The sequence below is a fragment of the Orbicella franksi genome, chromosome 4 (assembly GCF_964199315.1).
Source record: "Orbicella franksi chromosome 4, jaOrbFran1.1, whole genome shotgun sequence".
NCBI classification, from domain to species: domain Eukaryota; kingdom Metazoa; phylum Cnidaria; class Anthozoa; order Scleractinia; family Merulinidae; genus Orbicella; species Orbicella franksi.
The window spans coordinates 9,932,312-9,954,590 of NC_138148.1; the positions used below are offsets into that span (position 1 = coordinate 9,932,312).

General features: G+C 41.4%; 1 pseudogene; it reads left to right on the forward strand.

The window, feature by feature from the left end:
• Positions 1–3,018: 3,018 nt before the first annotated feature.
• LOC145484378 (uncharacterized) lies at positions 3,019–8,356 on the forward strand (annotated as a pseudogene).
• Positions 8,357–22,279: the final 13,923 nt, after the last annotated feature.

A 22,279-nucleotide genomic window follows, 5' to 3' on the forward strand; every position in this document is an offset into this window, starting at 1 on the left:
TTAAAACGCGCGGGCAAAAAAAGTGGTCTGACCACTGATCAAATCGCAGCGATCAGTATCATGGTTGAAACGATGTCCCGTCTCTGCGCGTTTAAACTGAATTACAAGCATACGCCAGTCTTGATAAGAGAGATCGCGAAGTGTTTTGGTTTTTCCTTGCAAAGATTGTATAAGTTAATGTATTCACGATTGTCGTTAACGGTTAGCTGGAAAAAAATCTTTTGTCAAATACTTGATAGCCATTGGTGCATTTCGATCCGTCGGCAAGTCTTTGCCGCGAATAGGACAGTATAAATTTCCAACGTCATTCAGTTTTCAACCATTCGAATTTTTTTCAACATGGAGAAACGTTGCCGTCCACCTCAGGGCTTTTACAAGAGCCTAGACTCTTTCGCGATCTCACGAGCCGGCATTATGTGCGACAAAAAACCTGACGTTCTTGGTGTTTATCAAGCTGAACGCATAGTTGCCAAGAAGTTCCGAAATGGCAAACCACTCTCTATGGTCAAGTGGTTAGGATGCTGCGCCAGCGAAAACACATGGGAACCCAAAGCTCACCTACCGCCGGAGCTTATAGAAGCCTTCGAAAGTCCGGACCCCGATCCAGTACGTGTGGAAGCTGCCCGTGAAAGGATTGCTCTCGTGTTTGAGCGGGGAATGAAGGTTCCCTTGCAACACGAGGAATCGATCGAGATTCGTCATGACGTGGTCCGTTTCCTGTTCCCGAACATGCCAGCCCAAATTCAGTTGAAACCAGCAGAAATCAGCGATCAAGAATTAGAAGATGCTGGACTGGGTCCGTACGTGGAACGGACAATTAACGCAAATGGGAGCCGTTGCCGGATCGTACAGCTGACTTTCCGCCTGCTGCTGTCGAAGTCACCTTCCTTTTACCACGGCGAGAAGAAAGTTTCGCGTCCAGTGGAACGCGTTCGCATTGTCTTCAGAAAGAAATACCTTGCTGGACCCATCTGACGGAGTTCAAGCAGGACAATCAAACAAACGGCTTCTTTAGAAGCCATCAGGCAAATGAAATAAAGCAATGACCAATTAAAATAATTTTTTAATGTTAAGGAAATAGTAACTTACAATTCTGATATTTTTTCAAAGCTGAGAGTTTTTTTTACACAGGAAAAAAATCACAACTTATTTTTCTTTTCAGTTTGTCTTCTTTTGCTTTTGTCCCCAAAGTCTTCATCTTCATCCGGTTTCCTTTTATTTGAAGTCTGTTGCGTACCTACGAGAGACGTATCCACTAAGTTAGATAAACTGTATTAAATTGAATACACGAGAAAGGTGTCATTCAGTCAGCGCACAAAATACTCGGAGAAAAAATTCAATTCAAAAGTCAAATGAGATTGCATGTATGTGATTAACTATTCCTTTAAGATGAGTTAAATATTTACCTTGATTTTGCAACAAATCTCTGATTGTAGGCTGCTCGCTAATGAAGCGGGCGGCCAGCAACACCATTCGGTCCCTACGAAGGTGACAGATATCACACTATTAGCATGGAACGGCTTATAAACCAACTAAAGCTTTTCTAAAAACTTCAGCTTTAAAAAAGAGAAATCGCTACCTACCATCGAGCGAGATAATCCACCGGTGGCCTCGCCTGAAAATCGGCGCATCTCCTCATACAGAGAAGCCGCTTTCTCCTCTACATTTCTGGTCTCGACCAACACGTCGAAAGGTGTCCGCTCGATCTCCTCCGGTTTTATGGCCAGCTTGACCCAAGTCTCTGCTTTTAATCTTTTTCGTTTTTTTCCGTCCTTTGTTCCTTGAACTTTTCTCCAGAATCTTCTAATGCTCTCAGCAAGGGCATTTCCAATACGCTCTTGACCCGATGCCTTCAGCTGGTATCCAAGAGGCAAGATGCTTCGTTGGAGCAAGTCGAAGACTGTTTGGGGACGCCCGTGAACTTGTCGCCAGTTATATATTACTTCGCCGTTAAGTTGAAGATAATACATCGGACTGTTTACGTCAACAAATGGAGGTACCATATGAAGGAGTAACGGATTGATCGGGTTTTCGAAGAGCTCTGAAAAGAGCTCCCGATCACTGACGTTTTCCATGTTTATATTCATTGCGCGATCTGGTCGGCTATTCGAATAAGTCAGCCGGAACAGTAACCTCAGTTTTAAAATTCGCGGCAATTGTGAACCATTTTACACACAAGTGGCTTTTTTGAATGGGTTTTGTTTTAGTCTTGGTTACCATTGTTATTCGGTCGTAGGCTTGAAACAATAGCCCACTTGCTCGAGACGCGCCATTTTCAAACACAACTACAACTAGCAGTTTTCAAACCGGGGTGGATCATTGGATTTTTAGAATGACACGAAGGGCATAAGGGGATCAGTCATAACTGAGAGCTCAAAAGGGGGATCACTAAATGTCACATGCCCATACGGTGGACGGCTATTTGGCACTCTAAACAGTAACTTTGCAGTTTCCAAACCCTTGGGATGGTTAGTTGCTGGTATGTCAACTGACATCAGTCACAGGTTTCTCTAGTAGAACGGCGGAATTCTACCGGCTAGCTGTAAAATCGAATGTAGCCACCTGCTCCGGTCATTAAAAATTTGTACACATATAACAATAAATTAAGACTTGCAGACTGAGACGTTTCAAGAAGAAAATAGTATTTAAATTAAAAAGGTGAAACAGCGCTACTTCCTACATCTAATTTTATGAAAAACTCATTTTCCGTAACACTTTGCCTCCCCCCCCCCGACCCTTCCCAAAATCGCATCTTTGGCAACCTACAATTTCAAAATTTTCCGGGGGAGCATAACCCCAGACCCCCTACGCTGGCTTGCCCCTTCGGCCGCCTGTTATGCTTTATGGGACGCCTGTGAAAACTTCTGCTAAGAACCCTGATTAGATATCGGGAATCGAAGACACGGATCAAGAGACTGCACCATGGCGGCTTCATTAATCTGTCAGTCAGCATCATAGTTGTAATCTCCTCCGACTGAATGCAATCAACTTACACCAATCTCATTAAACAACGTCATAATGAGAATATTTGAGCGTCTTTTCCGCAAACAAGAACTACGTCTTATCCTCAAGTCAGCGATTGGACCTGACCAATTTGCTTATAAGAAGGGACACAACACAACTGTATGGCCCTCATTAAATGCCAACATTTTTGGCTTGAGTAACTTGACAGGGATACGGACTTTTTCAGAGCCTTTTCATTTGATTTTAGTAAGGCTTTTGACTCAGTCTCCTATCGCGTTGTGTGCGAAAAGATAGTGTCGTAAGATATTAACCCATACAGTAAGGGACCGGTCATTATTTACTGGGGGGGAGGGCCACTAAACTGAGAAAAAGTTTCGCCAAGAAGTTGTGGCCCTCTCCCATAAAAGGTTTAAAAAAATTGACCCTCCAAACACTCAAATAAAAAAATTGTGACCCTCCCCAACGGCAAAACAGTAAAACAGTGGTTTATAAATAACTCTCAGCTTTTCCTATAGTCAGATATCAACCTTGATTGATAGAATCAATCAGGAGCCATAATCGGGGACGGAGACCGTAAGTCTCGGGATTCGCGCGCACCTATGATATGGGACAATTTTTCTATTTTTAGAACAAATTGCGCCATCCTGACGTCATATATCCGCGCGGATTCACGCACATGTCGGGGACTGTCACGTGGATGTTGTCACGTTGCGTGATCAAATGGTGAGAGTTGAGAGATTCTCTTGCGTATTTTTCACGGCGATGGCAGGGAATAAGGCAGGGAATACGAACCAGGGCGCTTATATGTAGTTTTATGCTCTGAGCTAACGAAAAAGGTGGGTTTTTCAGGGTCGAAAACAAGACTTTAATCTCGCGCTGAGAATGAATAATAAGATCTGCTCAGGCTAGTTGTAAGCTTACGCGTATGTTTTTGCGTTCTTTCTGACTTAAGAATATAGCAAGAAAACTCTCTACTCTGGTATCGAGTTAATTTGTGAGTTTCTCAAACAATGGTTAATCATAATCAAAACCTGTTTTGACGGTTTCTTATTGTTTCTGCTTGTTTGGTGAGTTTGCAAAAGATTTTGCCGGAAAGGAAAGTCTGACGCGTACAATTGGCTCATTTGCATAGTGCAGCTCGTGCACTTTCAAGTCCGAGTCGGTGTTTTCAATTGTCAACAAATCTTGACAAAGATTTCTTTCGTTATATTTTGTGCTGAGATGCTGCAACAAATTTCACGAACGCAAAAAAGGCTACTAACTTTATGTGTGTTTCTCCAAATTAAGCATAGTGAAGTTTTACATTGCGAAAATGAAAATAGACAAGGAGTTTTGATAACTCGATCAACAAAATCGAAATCGTTATTCGAAGTTGATTAAAGAAAGCGTCATCGTAACTTTGCTGATTATTTCTACTTTTTTCGCATATTTTCAGCTTAGCTTTAATATGTTCTGAAACATTTATCAATCTTAAACATATTTAAAGACTATAGAGTTATTGTTTGAGTTCGATGTACGCTTCACACGAAAGTGCGGCGGAATTACAATTTGTCATGTTTACTGACTGTGCAAAACACGCATCGGCAGGCGCTCTCATTTATCGACAACAGAGAATTTACTGGACTTTTACACGAATAAAACTGAGCAGTATCTACGGACGTAAAGTTACTGGGCCTTGATGAAACATCAAGCGTTGCTTACAATTCAAGCGAAACTCAAACTAGCAATTATTTTGTTTAGTTTTCGGTCGCGATAGACTGGCAAATTCCTCGCAAGCGTGTGGCAAGAGGAGCTAGGAAACTATGAAGTCCTGAAGCTCTGCTATATCTTAATATATCCAGCTAGTTTTTCGCTGTGTAATGGAAAAGCTGTTAATCTTTAACATATGTGAAATTTAAAGTGGAGTAATGTACAGCTCATGCAAAAGAAGCATCCGTCGGAACACAACTTGGTCAGCGATATATATAAGCTTACAGCGGAACATATCTAACTTCGACACTGTCTTACTTCACTCAAACTGGAGCAGCTTACGATGAAAATACCTAGGCAAAATTCCAACAGACGTAAACACGTTCAGTTGTGGGTCAAAGACATGAAAAATTTCGGGAATTTCGGACGCCATTTCCCCCGCGCGACATCCGCAAAAATCCTCGTAGCATGTACGCGCGTGTGCCGCAGGTGATGGCGCAATTTGTTCTGAAAATAGAATTATTGTCCCATATCATGGGGACAACCCCAATACTTGAAATGGCGCGCGCTTACGGTCTCCGTCCCCGATTATGGCTCCTGAATCAATAGTACAGATATCGTCCTTTCCCTGTCCTGCATGTTCTACCAGATTTGGTAGTAAACAGAATGTCACTTATTTGCACTTCTTCGCTGTTATCATCATTGTTGCCTTATTGACATCATCGCTAACGCCGCCACCGCTATCGTCGTTGTCGTCGTCGTCATCATCGCCGTCGTTGTCGTCGTCATAATCACTGTTGTCGTTGTCCTCGCTGTCATCGTCACCCTCACTGTCATCTTCATCTTTTTCACTTTGTTGTGCAGTATCTGGTGTCTCATCTTAGGGTTAGGGTTAGGGTTAGTGACATTTACAGACATTTGCATCTATAATTATTTACTGCAATTTTGTCAGTCGAATTCGTTTTTTTTTTGTTTTGTTTTTTTTGAATAGTGTTTATCCAGACAAAATCCATTCCGACTATTCATTCCAATTTGAAGGCCAAGCGCTTGTGTTATTTTTAATAGAACTACCAAGCTTTTGTACCAGATATATCTTGATTGTACAGTATTTCCTGAGGGTTTTATATAAAATTGTCATTTGTGTAATGATTTATAAATGTTTCTATTAATAATTTCTAACAATCAAGAGTAAGATTTTCTGGTAGTATACGATCTACGTCACACTCCACTATATGATGCAGAGTGACACTGATCTAACTAAAATACTTAAAAGCGACCAACTACGTTTTTATAAGATTAAATACGCCAGTATCAAAGATACTATATGTCGCTTTTGTCTAATTATATTGATCATTCTTGATTTCTTACTCTAAAAAAAGGAATGAGCGTCTTTGAAGCAGAAAGGCTTCTTAAAGCATACAGACAAGGAAACAATTCCCCTGTGAATGAGCCAGTGACTGGTAGGAATACAAGTTCATCTGAGCTACAAATACGGAGAGACAAGGCGCTTGGTTGGATTCCAAATCCCCGAACACCAATGAACCACTTCTATAACCAAGTAATGAATCCTTTTTTGTTGAAAATATCTCCTTTTAGGCTGTATCTAAAAAAACAGAGTTTTCGGAAGAGTTCCATAAGGAGGCGAGGCGAGGCGCCAGTACGCGGTACGCCAAGAAGTTGAGAAGGTGAAGAGGAAAACACAGCAGCTGGAGAACACAGAAAACCCCTCCACAGCTGGCTACCTACCGAGGGAGAACCACACATTAAAGCCCCATGATTCCAGCATTATGACAATGAACTTAAATCAAATGGAACAGGTAGAAAACTTTTTACAAGAAATTGAAGACAAAGTGAAGAGTGATTTACAGTCCTCAATTCTTGCAAACGGAAAAATTGAAGCTGGCCGAAGAACGTCATACAAGTTTGACGAGGACGTAATTTCTGAGCTGCGCCAGTTAAAAACCAAGCTGGTTTCCACAAGATCAAAGTTAACTGACCTTGGAAGGAAAGCCTCGAATCTCAGGTAGATTTTGGAGCCTTCAAGAGAAAATCGCGATCAAAAAAACAGAACAAATATCGTGCGGCAAAACGCAAGGCTATGCGTACCTCTCAGAGGACGTCAGAAGTTAGGACTCTCGCTGTGAAAAAAGTCATATAGTAAACGAGCTTGGTTTCAAATTGAACAAAAGAGAGAAAAAATGGCTGGAGTTATTGGTATGCCAACATGATACAGCTCGGCTTAGCCGTGACGCAAGGGACTACCTCTCGAGCCTGCTAGGCAAAAATGCAGGCAATGCTGCAACCAGTACCAGTAGTTACCACGGCGACGACAATGAAGATGATGATGATCTGAATGATGATGATGATGATGATGATCATGGTGACGACGACGGATACGATACTGACGATGACTGCAGTATTTTGAACGGGCCAGCCGAATCAGTCCAGTACAGGAGAATACTTCAGATGACCATTATGGTCCATACTGGGATAATTCGCCAAATTGCACACCATACCTGGATCATGTGTCAGACTAACTGTCAGACGCTTTCTATATTACTGTAATTCTCGAAGAAAATGTTGTTTCTGTTCGAAGAAAATGTTGTTAAGGGTAAAACCAGGATGCCCCTTTCAGAGTTCAGTGAAGGAATAGCTAAGAAGAGTGAACTAAAACTGTTAGGAGTTACAGTCAATGAAGGTCCATGTAACTGGGACACCCAATTCGAAAATATGCTTAGCAAAGCGAGTTCTAGACTGTACATCCTTAGAGTTTGTAAATACTAGGGCTACTCACTACAAGAGCTTACACTGCTGGTTGACAGCCTTATAATGCCAACTTTTGCCTATGTTATTGAGGTGTGGGCTTGCGCTCACTATAGTAAATATCTTTCCCAAATTGATAGGTTTAGAAGCGGGCTATACGTTATGGTTATACCAGCAATTATAATCCATCAAATATTTTCGCTCGCGCGTAATTGGTCTAAACCCGTCACGTGACCAAATATTCCTCAGCCAAAACTGTGGAATATCCGGGAATATTAGTTACGACCGGTCAGCAAAAAATACGGACTGCAGTTGGTAGGCTGCATTTAGTCCGCAGTCCGCGTTTTATACCTGAGTCCTTGCCTTGTCCCCAATCCGTAATCCTTAGTCCTCGTTTTATACCTAAGTCCATGTTTTACACCCAGTCCGTAGTCCGCAGTCCACAGTCCGCAGTCCGCAGTCCGTGATTCATACGGACCGCGTAAATCAACACAAACGATGCCTGTTCCGTCGATATGCGAGACGACGTGCTTTTATTACCAAAACTAAGGCAATTACCCTGTTTATGAACACGACTTTGAATCGCCTTGGCTTTGGGGGAAGGGCTACAGGGCATTTTCACTTCCGACACAATGAAACAGAGGACATGTTTGTGCACCAAAGCAATCCTTTGGGAGTTGAACTCTTTTCCTATGTAAAAACTATCGTTGGGTTTTGTTATATAATCTAGGCCAGGAAAGTGAAACTACACATTTCCTCCTTTAATGTATTCAGCAGAGAGGTCAGAAAGCAGCGTTGGTTTTGGTCGAATTAAAAACAGAAGAGGGTACATAACACGCAGCCAAACTACAGCTTATTGTTCGTACAAAAATCGCACACATTTCGTGAAGACATGTCTGCAAGGTTTTTAAATGCCATTAACACGCACTTCGAACTTTAAATAAACAAATTATCTGCTACAGTCTACAATAAGCTGCCTCGACACTCAACAGTCCGCAATAATACACTCGAAAGAAAGCACATGAACGATCATGGAGATGACATTATTCGCCCCTGAATGGGAGCCAAATTTGTGTCCACAGAAAGATACATACACAAAACTCGAGTTTTTGCTGCATTACCAGATTAGAACTGCGTCCTCTGGAACGCAATTATGTATTATATTATATGTTATATTATATATTATATCATATGTTATATTATATGTTATATTATATGTTATATTATATGTTATATTATATGTTATATTATGTATTAGTAGAATTCTACTAGTATACTAATGCAAATGCTGTAATCTGATTGGCTGAGCTTTTGCACAATATCAGCCATTAGTGTGCAGTGGCTGGAGGTCGCGTACGAAGTGACGACGTTTTTTCCGTTTTTCCAAAGTTTTGAAGGAATATTTTGATGCAAATGGCTAATTAAAATTCCTGAGATGACTAAAAGAAGGACATTACGGTTTCGAGGCTTTAAAAAATTTAGAATTACTGAAAAAATGATGCGCGCATGCACACAACTGCAATTTCATACGACGATTCAATCCAAGCGATCTTTCTAAGGCAAAAAGTTTAATAATACGTCGAGAAATAACTTGAAACTGTTATTTGAATACATTTCAGTTCGGTCTCATCAACTATCGCCTCATAGAAATCTCGAGCGAATAATCTAATTGTTAAATATATTATATAGGCTTTACGGTTTCAAGATATTTCCCGCACCTCTCAACCTTCTTTACGTTTACGGTCCAGGCGCTAATAAGCAATGGCGAATATAACCCTGGATATTACATCCTATTTGTGTTCCACTATGCGATATGTCAGTCAATCTAGTCGTTTTGAGTGCGTGACTACTTTTAACTGCAGAAGACGATTTCTCTCGCACAGGAGCTTTGTTTCCGTTTATTTCTTGGGAATTCAACTTGGAGCCAGAGACCGAGGAGTGTCAACCCCCCTAATTAGCACGCGCCAGTCACGCTGACGGTCAGCTCGTTCACTTGTCTTACTTAAGGTAAGGTAAGGTAAATTTATTTTGAGCCGTAAACGTAGGGAGTTGCTGCCCAATCTCCCGAGCGAGGCCCTTATGACAAAAACGCACGACGAATTACAATAACATTACTACTGACAATGACTATATTCGCTACGATAAACTTAGAATTAAAATATAAAATATTCCTAAGAACATGACTATTTACGATAACATTATTACTTACTATACTATGTTCTCTAAGATAAATTCAGAATTAAAATATAAAATATTCCGAAGAGCACGACTATTTACGATAACACATTACTACTTACAATTACTATATTCGCTAAGAAAAAATCAGAATTAAAATAAAAAATAATCCTAAGAGCAACTAGTCCTAATATTAAAAATTACTGGCACTCTATAGACTCCACGCCTTTCAAATGAGAACGAAATTGTGCCAAAGTGGTCGAGGATTTGGTGATAGACTTAGACTGGATTCAAATTACCCAGGTTTCGTCCTCAAAAATTTCATTGTTTCCCTTTTTTTTCCCTTTCCCCGATAGGAGCTCTCTACTATGGTAAAGGACTTGCGTTCCCAGGTTAGTCAGCTTCAGGGAACAGATTGCGAAAGGCGCTCAAAAAACCTGAAAGTCGAACTAAAGGCCAATTGCATGGGCCTATGTTTTAATGGCAACTCCAACGTGACGAAGTCCCGCTCTGAGACAAGAACAAGGATAAACTTGTTGCCATACAGGAGGGAATGGGGAATCTGGATCCTGTTTTTCATGTGGATAACAAGGACGTCTCGCTAGGGATTGCCCTAGCAAGCAAAAAATGAAGCTTGAATGCTCAGTTCCATTACTTCACTGATGTGTATTCAGTAAAGTCAAGAGAAAATGTAAAGTCAGTCAAGATATAAAATTGTGACGTAAAACTTTATCTCTCGATGGTAGAATCCCATCTCTTCAACGGGTAATAAAATAGAAGAATGTCAAATATCGGCATTGTTAGTCTGATATGGCCCCCATCTAGAGACAAAGTCCAACCGTTTCAGGTTTAAGAGCGTTTTTCCTAGTACCTTGCTAGTTTTCGTCTTTACGTACATCAAGGCAGTCTACTGTCGACTGGAACTTCATCTCTCGATATTAGAATCCCACCTCTTTCACGGGTTGAAAAGAGGATGAAGTCCAAACAACGGCCATGAGAGTCTAACATGGATGCCATCTTGAAAAGAAGTATACATTTTCTGGTCTAATAACTTTTGATGTAGTAGCTTGGTAGTTTTTGTGGGGATATCAAGATATAAACTGCTAACGTAAAACTTCATCTCTCCATGGTAGAATTCCATCTATTCAATGGGTGAAAAACAGAATGATGTCAAACATCGGCACTGTTAGTCTGATATGGCCCCATCCTGAGAAGAGGTCCAACATTTCCGGTCTAATAGCGTTTTTCCTAGTACCTTGTTAGTTTTTGCCTTTACATCAAGACAGTCTACTGACGCCTGGAACTATATCCCTCGGTATTAAAACCCCATCTCTTTCATGGGTTGAAAAGAGGATGAAGTCCAAACAACAGCCATGATAGTCTAATATGGCTGCCATCTTGAAACGAAGTGTAAATTTTCTGGTCTAATGACCTTTTTACATAGTAGTCTTGTAGTTTTTGTAGGGATATCAAGATATAACGTTGTAACACAAAACTTCATCTCTCGATGATAGAATCCCATCTCTTCAACGAATGAAAAACAGTATGATGTCAAACATCGGCAGTGTTAGTCTGATATGGCCCCCATCTTGAGACAAAGTCGAACATTTCAGGTCCGAGTAATAGCGTTTTTCCTAGTACCTTGCCTGTTTTTTCTTTACATCAAGGCAGTCTACTGTCGCCTGGAATTGCATCTCTCGATATTAAAATCCCATCTCTTTCACGGGTTGAAAAGAGTATGAAGTCCCAACAACGGCCATGATAGTCTAACATGGCCGCCATTTTGAAACGAAGTGTAAATTTTCTGGTCGAAAACCTTTTTATGTAGTAGCTCGGTAGTTCTTATGGGGATATCAAGATATAAAATTGAAACGCAAAACTTCATATCTCGATGGTAGAATCCCATCTCGTCAACGGGTGAAAAAACAGAATGATGTCAAACATCGGCAGTCACCAGTGTTATGCACGCCTGGAATGTGACGCGCTCGAAACAAAATGTCGGGACTAACCCCCGGTTTTACCGTTGGTTTTTATTAACAGCAGTCTGGTCAATATGGAGGGTCAGGTATAGGACTGTTTCTTTATTGACTGAATTCCTTCTAGTGCATCTGTTCAGCACAGTGCTTGCTCGCTTCTTGGGTAATATTAAGTTACTCTTTAGCATATCGTGAGTCTGTGCCCAATTGTCTTAGCCCGTTCGGTTAGTTGGTGACATGATTGTTACAATGTTAGCTGGGTCAATGTAGAAGGTCAGGTATTGGACTGCTTCTTCATTGCCGTTCATTTGCTCTCTGACTTAATGGAAATACTTTATTAGGGCATTGCCAGGGTTTGTATTTACCAGATCTCCTTAGTATAAGATCTGTGTCATCGTGTCTTCTTAGTAAGACTTATGGTTGGCTTTATTCCATATTGTTGCCCGGTTGTGTCAGACAAGGGCTGTTTCCGGGCTATTAAAAATACCCAAGTTTTCGTAATTTTGAATTTTGCGACCCGATATGCACGTCGCCCTGTAATATTCGTTCAGTGACGCTGGTCAGTCTGGGGCTGTGGCGCCACTGTTCGGTGTGCCTTTTCTTTCGAGAGATCCGCCAGCGTCTTTGCGGGGTTGCCACGTTGTTGTGGCTTGTGGTGAAAGTTTTAACCCCACCTTTCCTGAAGAGATTTCAATCTTTGTTTGTAACCTTAGTTTCAATTAAACTCGTCACATTTGTGGCCATTTATCCCAAACGATTCGTTTCTATTGTCGTCTGCCTATCTCTCCAGCAAACTAGTGCGAAACCTTGCGGAGCTCTCGATGTCTTTATGTTTGCGAATGTTTCAAGATAAAAGCAAATTTTCTGGTCTAATAACTTTTCATTGAGAAGCTTGGCAGTTTTCCTGGGAGTATCAAGATATAAAATTCAAACAAAAAACTTCATCTCTTGATGGCAAAATTCCATTTCTTCAACGGGTGAAAAACAGAATGATGTCAAACATCGGCAGTGTTTGTCTAGCCCCCATCTTGAGACGAAGTCCAACATTTCAGGTCTAGTGGCGTTTTTCCTAGCAACTTGCTACCTTTAGTCTTTACATCAAGGCAGTCTACTGTCGCCTGGAATTTCACCTCTTGATACTAGAATCCCATCTCTATCACGGCTTGAAAAGACGATGAAGTCCAAACATCGGTCATGATAGTCTAATATGGGCGCCATCTTAAAACGAAAAGTAAATTTTCTGGTCTAATAACTTTTTATGTTGTAGCTTGGTACTTTTTGTGGGGATATCAAGATATAAAACTGTTATGTAAAACTTCATCTCTCGATGGTAGAATCAGGTGAAACAACCGGTGAAAAAACAGAATGATCTCAAATATCCGCAGTGTTAGTCTGATATGGCCCCCATCTTAAGACGAAGTCCAACAATCGAGGTCTAAGAGCGATTTTCCTAGTACCTTGCTAGTTTTTGTCTTTACATCAAGGCAGTCTACTGTCGCCCTGAACGTCATCTCTCGATATTAGAACCCCATCTCTTTCACGGGTTGAAAAGAGGATGACGACCAAACAACGGCTATGATAGTCCAACATGGCTGCCATTTTGAAACGAAGTGTTAGTCTGATATGGCTTCAATCTTGAGACAAAGTCCAACATTTCAGGTCTAATAAGGTTTTTCCTAGTACCTCGCTAGTTTTTGTCTTTCCATCAAGGCAGTCTACTGTCGCCTTGGACTTCATCTCTTGATATTAGAATCCCATCTCTTTCACGGGTTGAAAAGAGGATGAAGTCCAAGCAACGTAAATTAACGGCCATGATAGTCTAATATGGCCGCTATCTTAAAACGAAAAGTAAATTTTCTGGTCTAATAACTTTTTATGTAGTAGTTTGGTAGTTTTTGTGGGGATATCAAGGTGTAAAACTGTAACGTAAAACTTCATCTCTTGATCGTAGAGTGCCATCTCTTCAACGAATGAAAAGCAGAATGATGTCAAACATCGGCAGTGTTAGTCTGATATGGCCCCCATCTTGGGACGAAGTCCAACATTTCAGGTCTATTATCCTTTTTGTCTAGTACATTGCTAGTTTTTGTCTTTAAATGAAGGCAGTGTACTTTCGCCTGGAACTTCATCTCTCGATATTAGAATCCCATCTCTTTCACGGGATGAAAAGAGAATTAAGTCCAAACAACGGTCATGATAGTCAAACATGGCCGCCCTCTTGAAACGAAGTGTAAATTATCTGGTCGAAGAACTCTTTATGTAGTAGCTTGGTAGTTTTCGTGGGGATATCAAGATATAGAATTGTAACGTAAAACTTAATCTCTCGATGGTAGAATCCCATTTCTTCAACGGGTGAAAAACAGAATGATGTCAAACATCAGCAGTGTTAGTCTAATATGGCCCCCATCTTGAGACGATGTCCAACAATTCACGTCTAATAGCGTTTTCCTACTCCCTTGCTAGTTTTTGGTCTACTCTCGTCTGGAACTTTATCACTAGATATTAGAATCCTAACTCTTTTTCGGGTTGAAAAGAGGATGAAGCCCAAAACAACGGCCATGATAGTCTAACATGTCCGCCATCTTGAAACGAAGAGTAAATTTTCTGATCTAATAACTTTTTATGTAGTAGCTTGGTAGTTTTTGTGGGGGTATATATAATCCTATAGTTTCCGATTTTTATTGGGTCTAGTTTCAACTTAGAAAGGCTCTTTTAAGATCTATTAATATCCTGGTCCCAGGGGTTCTTTTTAATTTCTAACAATTTAGGCCTCCGACTTGTATGTCATTCTTCGTGCTTCCCACACACAAAGATACCGAGTACGTCCCCTGGAGACTCGGGCTGCAATACCCTAGCCTTACGGGCTCCCTCTTTTCTATTTCCCAGCCAAATTTTACTCGTGAAGCGGTGAACAGGTGTTACTTGAGTAGCAAGAAGAAGAAAGGAAACTTCTAGGACCAAGATAGGCCTCAAAAGAGAATCACAGTACTAGGAAATGTTCAAGTATCAGGGGTTTTATTTATACTAAAAAGCGATCAGCGAATTCAATATAAAGACGCTGGTATGAACCGGTGATCAGTGCATAAATTACGATTTTTCCAAAGCCACCGTTATTACAAAGTGCTGTTGACGAAAAAATAGCCATTATTAAAAGCTCTTTCCATTAACATTCTCACAAGATTGTTTAATGCAGCCATAGGGCGTTTTCACTCACGTGGCCGTCACACATGCAAATTTAGTGGAATAAAAGATAGCGTTTGCATAAGAAAAGAGTTCAACTCCCACAGGATTGGTTTGGTACACCAACATGGTCGCCGTTTCATTTTTTTGGAACACCGATATAGCTGCCGTGACGTTATGTAAAAACACTCCACTCGCTTCAACTTAGGCTCTTACAAACAACGAGATCAGGGCCAGGTTGTTCAAAGCCCTGCTAAGCTAACTCAGGGTTAGCGAGAATTTTGATTTTAAACTTGCAACTTTTTGGTGAGTTTTTCTGTTTATATTGTTTAACCTTCAGTTTTGATTTTGAATAATCTCAAACTACAGAAAACATAAACAGTGAAAAACATTTTTATACAAGAAAACTTCATTCTTCGGTTAACTTTTAATCCTGGGTTAGCGTTAACCGACCCTCGAACAACTCGGCCCAGGAAGTATGGTAACAATAGGACACCGCCGACACTGACGGCCATCTCTGCCCGGGGCCCGCGGGTTTTTGTTCAGTCGTAATCAATCGTGCGCCAAGTTTAGTGCTAAAAAATGATCTAAGCCTCTGGGAACGAGATAACACGAACGGCTGAGTCGGCGTTCAACTTGTGTTTGTCTATATTAAAAGATTCCCCATTTTAAAGATTCCCGCTTTTAAAGATTCCCCATTTTAAAGATTCCCGCTTTTAAAGATTCCCCATTTTAAAGATTCCCGCTTTTAAAGATTCCCCATTTTAAAGATTCCCGCTTTTAAAGATTCCCCGTTTTAAAGATTCCCGCTTTTAAAGATTCCCCATTTTAAAGATTCCCCGTTCCCCGTTCCCCATTACCCATTCCCCATTCCTGCATCTCCAGGACCAAGCTCTGCTCAATTTGTACATCCGTATGTCCACCCGAGTGAGCCGAATACAAGTACAAGTGCAAGTTTCACGACTACATGTAATCAAATTGAAAGCAGCCAAGCTGAGGATTCAAGAGCAGACGAGAGCAGAAAAAGGGGCAAAGGTCCAAAGAAACAAGCGGCAAAGCATGGTGTTAATTTCCATGTGATTGACACTTGTGGTTAACAAATATTTTGCTGTGATTCAGTGCGCCCACGCTTGACAAATTAAAAATTTGGCAGAGACAAATTTTGTCGAGATTTTTGGAAGGGCCAAACAAATTTTGTCAGTCCAGTACGTCCGGACCCATACTGACTGTGGCAGATTTTAATCTGTTCTCCCGTGCAATCCAAGGAGATACCCACCGGCTTGAACTTATAGAACGGTTTATTAAGGTATGAAATTTACTGTGATGTGCTTTTTGGGCTTCATTTAGACCCAACTTTTGAGATTTTCCCCTTCAAATTTGGCTTAATTTTAGTAGGTGATCAAAGGCCTCGGAGTAGGGTGTCTTCCAGCCTCGCTGGTAAGCTTAGAATTTTTCGAAAAGCTTCCATATTTCGTCAGTCAAAGAAATGAATGTGCCTTAAAATTCGTACGAAAACGAAATTCCGTGAGCTGCATTTTAGGCGACATAGCACGCTTCACAAAATCGGTGAATTTTACCTTTCTGATCACGGTCGGCAACCTCAGTTCGGCCAAAATTCAATTTTGGCTCGTAGCAAAGCAAAAAAAAGGAATTGGAAAATAATAAATTGCTTTTTTATATATATGTGTCAAACCCGTTTCACTGACAAAAAATGAAGGAAAATTAATTTTGGTCCCGAAGTCGAGTGGACCGCTTTTAGCGGGACTGCCACTTAATACAGAGGGAGATGAAGCTGCATTGCCTGTTTTGCCGTCCTTAACAATAACGGTTGCAGTTCTTACGCCCTTTTTGGGATATTCCGTCGAAAGAGCCAATGAAACCGACGCGGAGTTAGCAAACGCACTCGATATAGCTTAATCGGCTCGAAATATATCGGTTTTGCCCAAAAGATGAAAGAGGTTTCATCAGCGCCGTAATAATATTAGACTGACCGTCCACACATAGCAAGTATATCATAATCGAATCGAGTAGTATGGAAAACAAATTATCCGAAAACGAAAACCTAACGTCGAAGCACCAAAAACACAAAACCTCTAAAGACATAAGGTAATCAACCAGCTACTGCTGCAAGCAATTCTCTATCCCGAGTTCTCGATACAATAACACATCAAATTAAAAGCGAGCGCGTGAGTACAAATTTCGATATTCGATCAATCAGTACCGATAAAATCCTCCAAACTCTCTTAGGGAGCGTCTCGGCTCTTCTTTGCCGTTCTTATTCCCCGACTTATCTAGTTAAGAAGTCGAAATGATTTAGTTCGCGGGCTAGAGTTCCTGTTTCTGGCCCTCAGCCAAAAATTATGCTAGCAACCCAAGAAAGGCTTTTGTTTACGGCTGTGGTTAAACCGTTCACAATCCCAAACGATATCGCAGAAGTCATAACCTATTTGAAACCAGCAAGGTTCTAATAGCATCCCCTTGAAGTCGTATCTACCTATTAGTGCAGAAGCTTAAATGTAGCACATAAATTAAAGAGACAACGCCATCGAGAGTTTGCATCCGAGCAATTTTAGGGAGTGGCGTGCTTAAAATCTAGAGTTCAATTGCGGCGCCAGAAGGAACGTTATGTACACTTACCGGCTGGGAGAGAAAGGAACAGTACACAAGCACCAACTAGCCACAGTTTCATCTTGGTGAGATGTGTATTTTCACAGATTCAGAGAGACAACAGCAACCCAAGGGCAACAAACCAACAGAGCAATAACCTCAGTCCCCAATAGTTTAGTACCAGTCGGTGGCGTGATCTGAAGGTAAAACATACGATCCATTAACGTCACACTTGTCAACTCAACAACCAATCAGGAAAGCCAAAGGATAGCTGCAGGCGACAACGCTCAGTTTCTGTTCGTGTAAATAATAAGCTAAAACTGGAGAATATCCGAGAATATTCCCCAATTTTCAAAACTGCGCGTGTTGTTCACGCCCGAGGTCACAGTTTTTCACTATACGGACCGACCATTAGCCGGCAAATAACAGGTTTACCTTTTTCCCTGCAGTAAACTGGCTTATACGCGGCTTACAAAAGGGTTTGTTTACGTGGTCTGGTGGAAAACACGAGGTCTGGTGGAAAACACGGGGTCGGGTGGAAAACCATGGCGTAGAATGCCTATTGTTCTCGGGACATTTACTTACAGTTCGAAAAAGTGTATAGGTATGTCATGACGCTTATTAATATTCATCGATGCTCCGAACGAGCTGTTTTCATTGGTTGCTATGAATGCGCGACAATACTCATTACCTCATGATGAGGCGGTAAACTAAACAATGAACTCTCCGCCTATTGTTTCTTTCTTTGTTTCAATGAACTCAACGTGCTTTTGTTATTTAAATATCGAAACAACTCACCGCACGCGTGTGTTTTTTGTTCGTTTCGCAAAAGTCAAACATCCACGCATTAACTCATTTTCGCGTAATGGATTTGCACTTGCTTTAAGGAGGTTTCGTTGTGTGGAATTTGTAACACTGGAATCAAAGCTCACTTCATTTATCTTCATTGTGTCTGCGCGAGCAAGACAATTGTGTCGTAAATAAAACAATTCTTTCACTCTGTGCAGTTTGCGCGCGGAAGCGAAAACGAGCTATAAACAAACTATTTGTTCCGTCTTAGGATGCTTTTTAACTTTCGCGTATCCAGAACAGCCGGTGAGTGAATTTAAATAATGGTTGCCAAATGCATGAATGCTTAAAACGCGCGGGCAAAAAAAGTGGTCTGACCACTGATCAAATCGCAGCGATCAGTATCATGGTTGAAACGATGTCCCGTCTCTGCGCGTTTAAACTGAATTACAAGCATACGCCAGTCTTGATAAGAGAGATCGCGAAGTGTTTTGGTTTTTCCTTGCAAAGATTGTATAAGTTAATGTATTCACGATTGTCGTTAACGGTTAGCTGGAAAAAAATCTTTTGTCAAATACTTGATAGCCATTGGTGCATTTCGATCCGTCGGCAAGTCTTTGCCGCGAATAGGACAGTATAAATTTCCAACGTCATTCAGTTTTCAACCATTCGAATTTTTTTCAACATGGAGAAACGTTGCCGTCCACCTCAGGGCTTTTACAAGAGCCTAGACTCTTTCGCGATCTCACGAGCCGGCATTATGTGCGACAAAAAACCTGACGTTCTTGGTGTTTATCAAGCTGAACGCATAGTTGCCAAGAAGTTCCGAAATGGCAAACCACTCTCTATGGTCAAGTGGTTAGGATGCTGCGCCAGCGAAAACACATGGGAACCCAAAGCTCACCTACCGCCGGAGCTTATAGAAGCCTTCGAAAGTCCGGACCCCGATCCAGTACGTGTGGAAGCTGCCCGTGAAAGGATTGCTCTCGTGTTTGAGCGGGGAATGAAGGTTCCCTTGCAACACGAGGAATCGATCGAGATTCGTCATGACGTGGTCCGTTTCCTGTTCCCGAACATGCCAGCCCAAATTCAGTTGAAACCAGCAGAAATCAGCGATCAAGAATTAGAAGATGCTGGACTGGGTCCGTACGTGGAACGGACAATTAACGCAAATGGGAGCCGTTGCCGGATCGTACAGCTGACTTTCCGCCTGCTGCTGTCGAAGTCACCTTCCTTTTACCACGGCGAGAAGAAAGTTTCGCGTCCAGTGGAACGCGTTCGCATTGTCTTCAGAAAGAAATACCTTGCTGGACCCATCTGACGGAGTTCAAGCAGGACAATCAAACAAACGGCTTCTTTAGAAGCCATCAGGCAAATGAAATAAAGCAATGACCAATTAAAATAATTTTTTAATGTTAAGGAAATAGTAACTTACAATTCTGATATTTTTTCAAAGCTGAGAGTTTTTTTTACACAGGAAAAAAATCACAACTTATTTTTCTTTTCAGTTTGTCTTCTTTTGCTTTTGTCCCCAAAGTCTTCATCTTCATCCGGTTTCCTTTTATTTGAAGTCTGTTGCGTACCTACGAGAGACGTATCCACTAAGTTAGATAAACTGTATTAAATTGAATACACGAGAAAGGTGTCATTCAGTCAGCGCACAAAATACTCGGAGAAAAAATTCAATTCAAAAGTCAAATGAGATTGCATGTATGTGATTAACTATTCCTTTAAGATGAGTTAAATATTTACCTTGATTTTGCAACAAATCTCTGATTGTAGGCTGCTCGCTAATGAAGCGGGCGGCCAGCAACACCATTCGGTCCCTACGAAGGTGACAGATATCACACTATTAGCATGGAACGGCTTATAAACCAACTAAAGCTTTTCTAAAAACTTCAGCTTTAAAAAAGAGAAATCGCTACCTACCATCGAGCGAGATAATCCACCGGTGGCCTCGCCTGAAAATCGGCGCATCTCCTCATACAGAGAAGCCGCTTTCTCCTCTACATTTCTGGTCTCGGCCAACACGTCGAAAGGTGTCCGCTCGATCTCCTCCGGTTTTATGGCCAGCTTGACCCAAGTCTCTGCTTTTAATCTTTTTCGTTTTTTTCCGTCCTTTGTTCCTTGAACTTTTCTCCAGAATCTTCTAATGCTCTCAGCAAGGGCATTTCCAATACGCTCTTGACCCGATGCCTTCAGCTGGTATCCAAGAGGCAAGATGCTTCGTTGGAGCAAGTCGAAGACTGTTTGGGGACGCCCGTGAACTTGTCGCCAGTTATATATTACTTCGCCGTTAAGTTGAAGATAATACATCGGACTGTTTACGTCAACAAATGGAGGTACCATATGAAGGAGTAACGGATTGATCGGGTTTTCGAAGAGCTCTGAAAAGAGCTCCCGATCACTGACGTTTTCCATGTTTATATTCATTGCGCGATCTGGTCGGCTATTCGAATAAGTCAGCCGGAACAGTAACCTCAGTTTTAAAATTCGCGGCAATTGTGAACCATTTTACACACAAGTGGCTTTTTTGAATGGGTTTTGTTTTAGTCTTGGTTACCATTGTTATTCGGTCGTAGGCTTGAAACAATAGCCCACTTGCTCGAGACGCGCCATTTTCAAACACAACTACAACTAGCAGTTTTCAAACCGGGGTGGATCATTGGATTTTTAGAATGACACGAAGGGCATAAGGGGATCAGTCATAACTGAGAGCTCAAAAGGGGGATCACTAAATGTCACATGCCCATACGGTGGACGGCTATTTGGCACTCTAAACAGTAACTTTGCAGTTTCCAAACCCTTGGGATGGTTAGTTGCTGGTATGTCAACTGACATCAGTCACAGGTTTCTCTAGTAGAACGGCGGAATTCTACCGGCTAGCTGTAAAATCGAATGTAGCCACCTGCTCCGGTCATTAAAAATTTGTACACATATAACAATAAATTAAGACTTGCAGACTGAGACGTTTCAAGAAGAAAATAGTATTTAAATTAAAAAGGTGAAACAGCGCTACTTCCTACATCTAATTTTATGAAAAACTCATTTTCCGTAACACTTTGCCTCCCCCCCCCCGACCCTTCCCAAAATCGCATCTTTGGCAACCTACAATTTCAAAATTTTCCGGGGGAGCATAACCCCAGACCCCCTACGCTGGCTTGCCCCTTCGGCCGCCTGTTATGCTTTATGGGACGCCTGTGAAAACTTCTGCTAAGAACCCTGATTAGATATCGGGAATCGAAGACACGGATCAAGAGACTGCACCATGGCGGCTTCATTAATCTGTCAGTCAGCATCATAGTTGTAATCTCCTCCGACTGAATGCAATCAACTTACACCAATCTCATTAAACAACGTCATAATGAGAATATTTGAGCGTCTTTTCCGCAAACAAGAACTACGTCTTATCCTCAAGTCAGCGATTGGACCTGACCAATTTGCTTATAAGAAGGGACACAACACAACTGTATGGCCCTCATTAAATGCCAACATTTTTGGCTTGAGTAACTTGACAGGGATACGGACTTTTTCAGAGCCTTTTCATTTGATTTTAGTAAGGCTTTTGACTCAGTCTCCTATCGCGTTGTGTGCGAAAAGATAGTGTCGTAAGATATTAACCCATACAGTAAGGGACCGGTCATTATTTACTGGTGGGGAGGGCCACTAAACTGAGAAAAAGTTTCGCCAAGAAGTTGTGGCCCTCTCCCATAAAAGGTTTAAAAAAATTGACCCTCCAAAAACTCAAATAAAAAAATTGTGACCCTCCCCAACGGCAAAACAGTAAAACAGTGGTTTATAAATAACTCTCAGCTTTTCCTATAGTCAGATATCAACCTTGATTGATAGAATCAATCAGGAGCCATAATCGGGGACGGAGACCGTAAGTCTCGGGATTCGCGCGCACCTATGATATGGGACAATTTTTCTATTTTTAGAACAAATTGCGCCATCCTGACGTCATATATCCGCGCGGATTCACGCACATGTCGGGGACTGTCACGTGGATGTTGTCACGTTGCGTGATCAAATGGTGAGAGTTGAGAGATTCTCTTGCGTATTTTTCACGGCGATGGCAGGGAATAAGGCAGGGAATACGAACCAGGGCGCTTATATGTAGTTTTATGCTCTGAGCT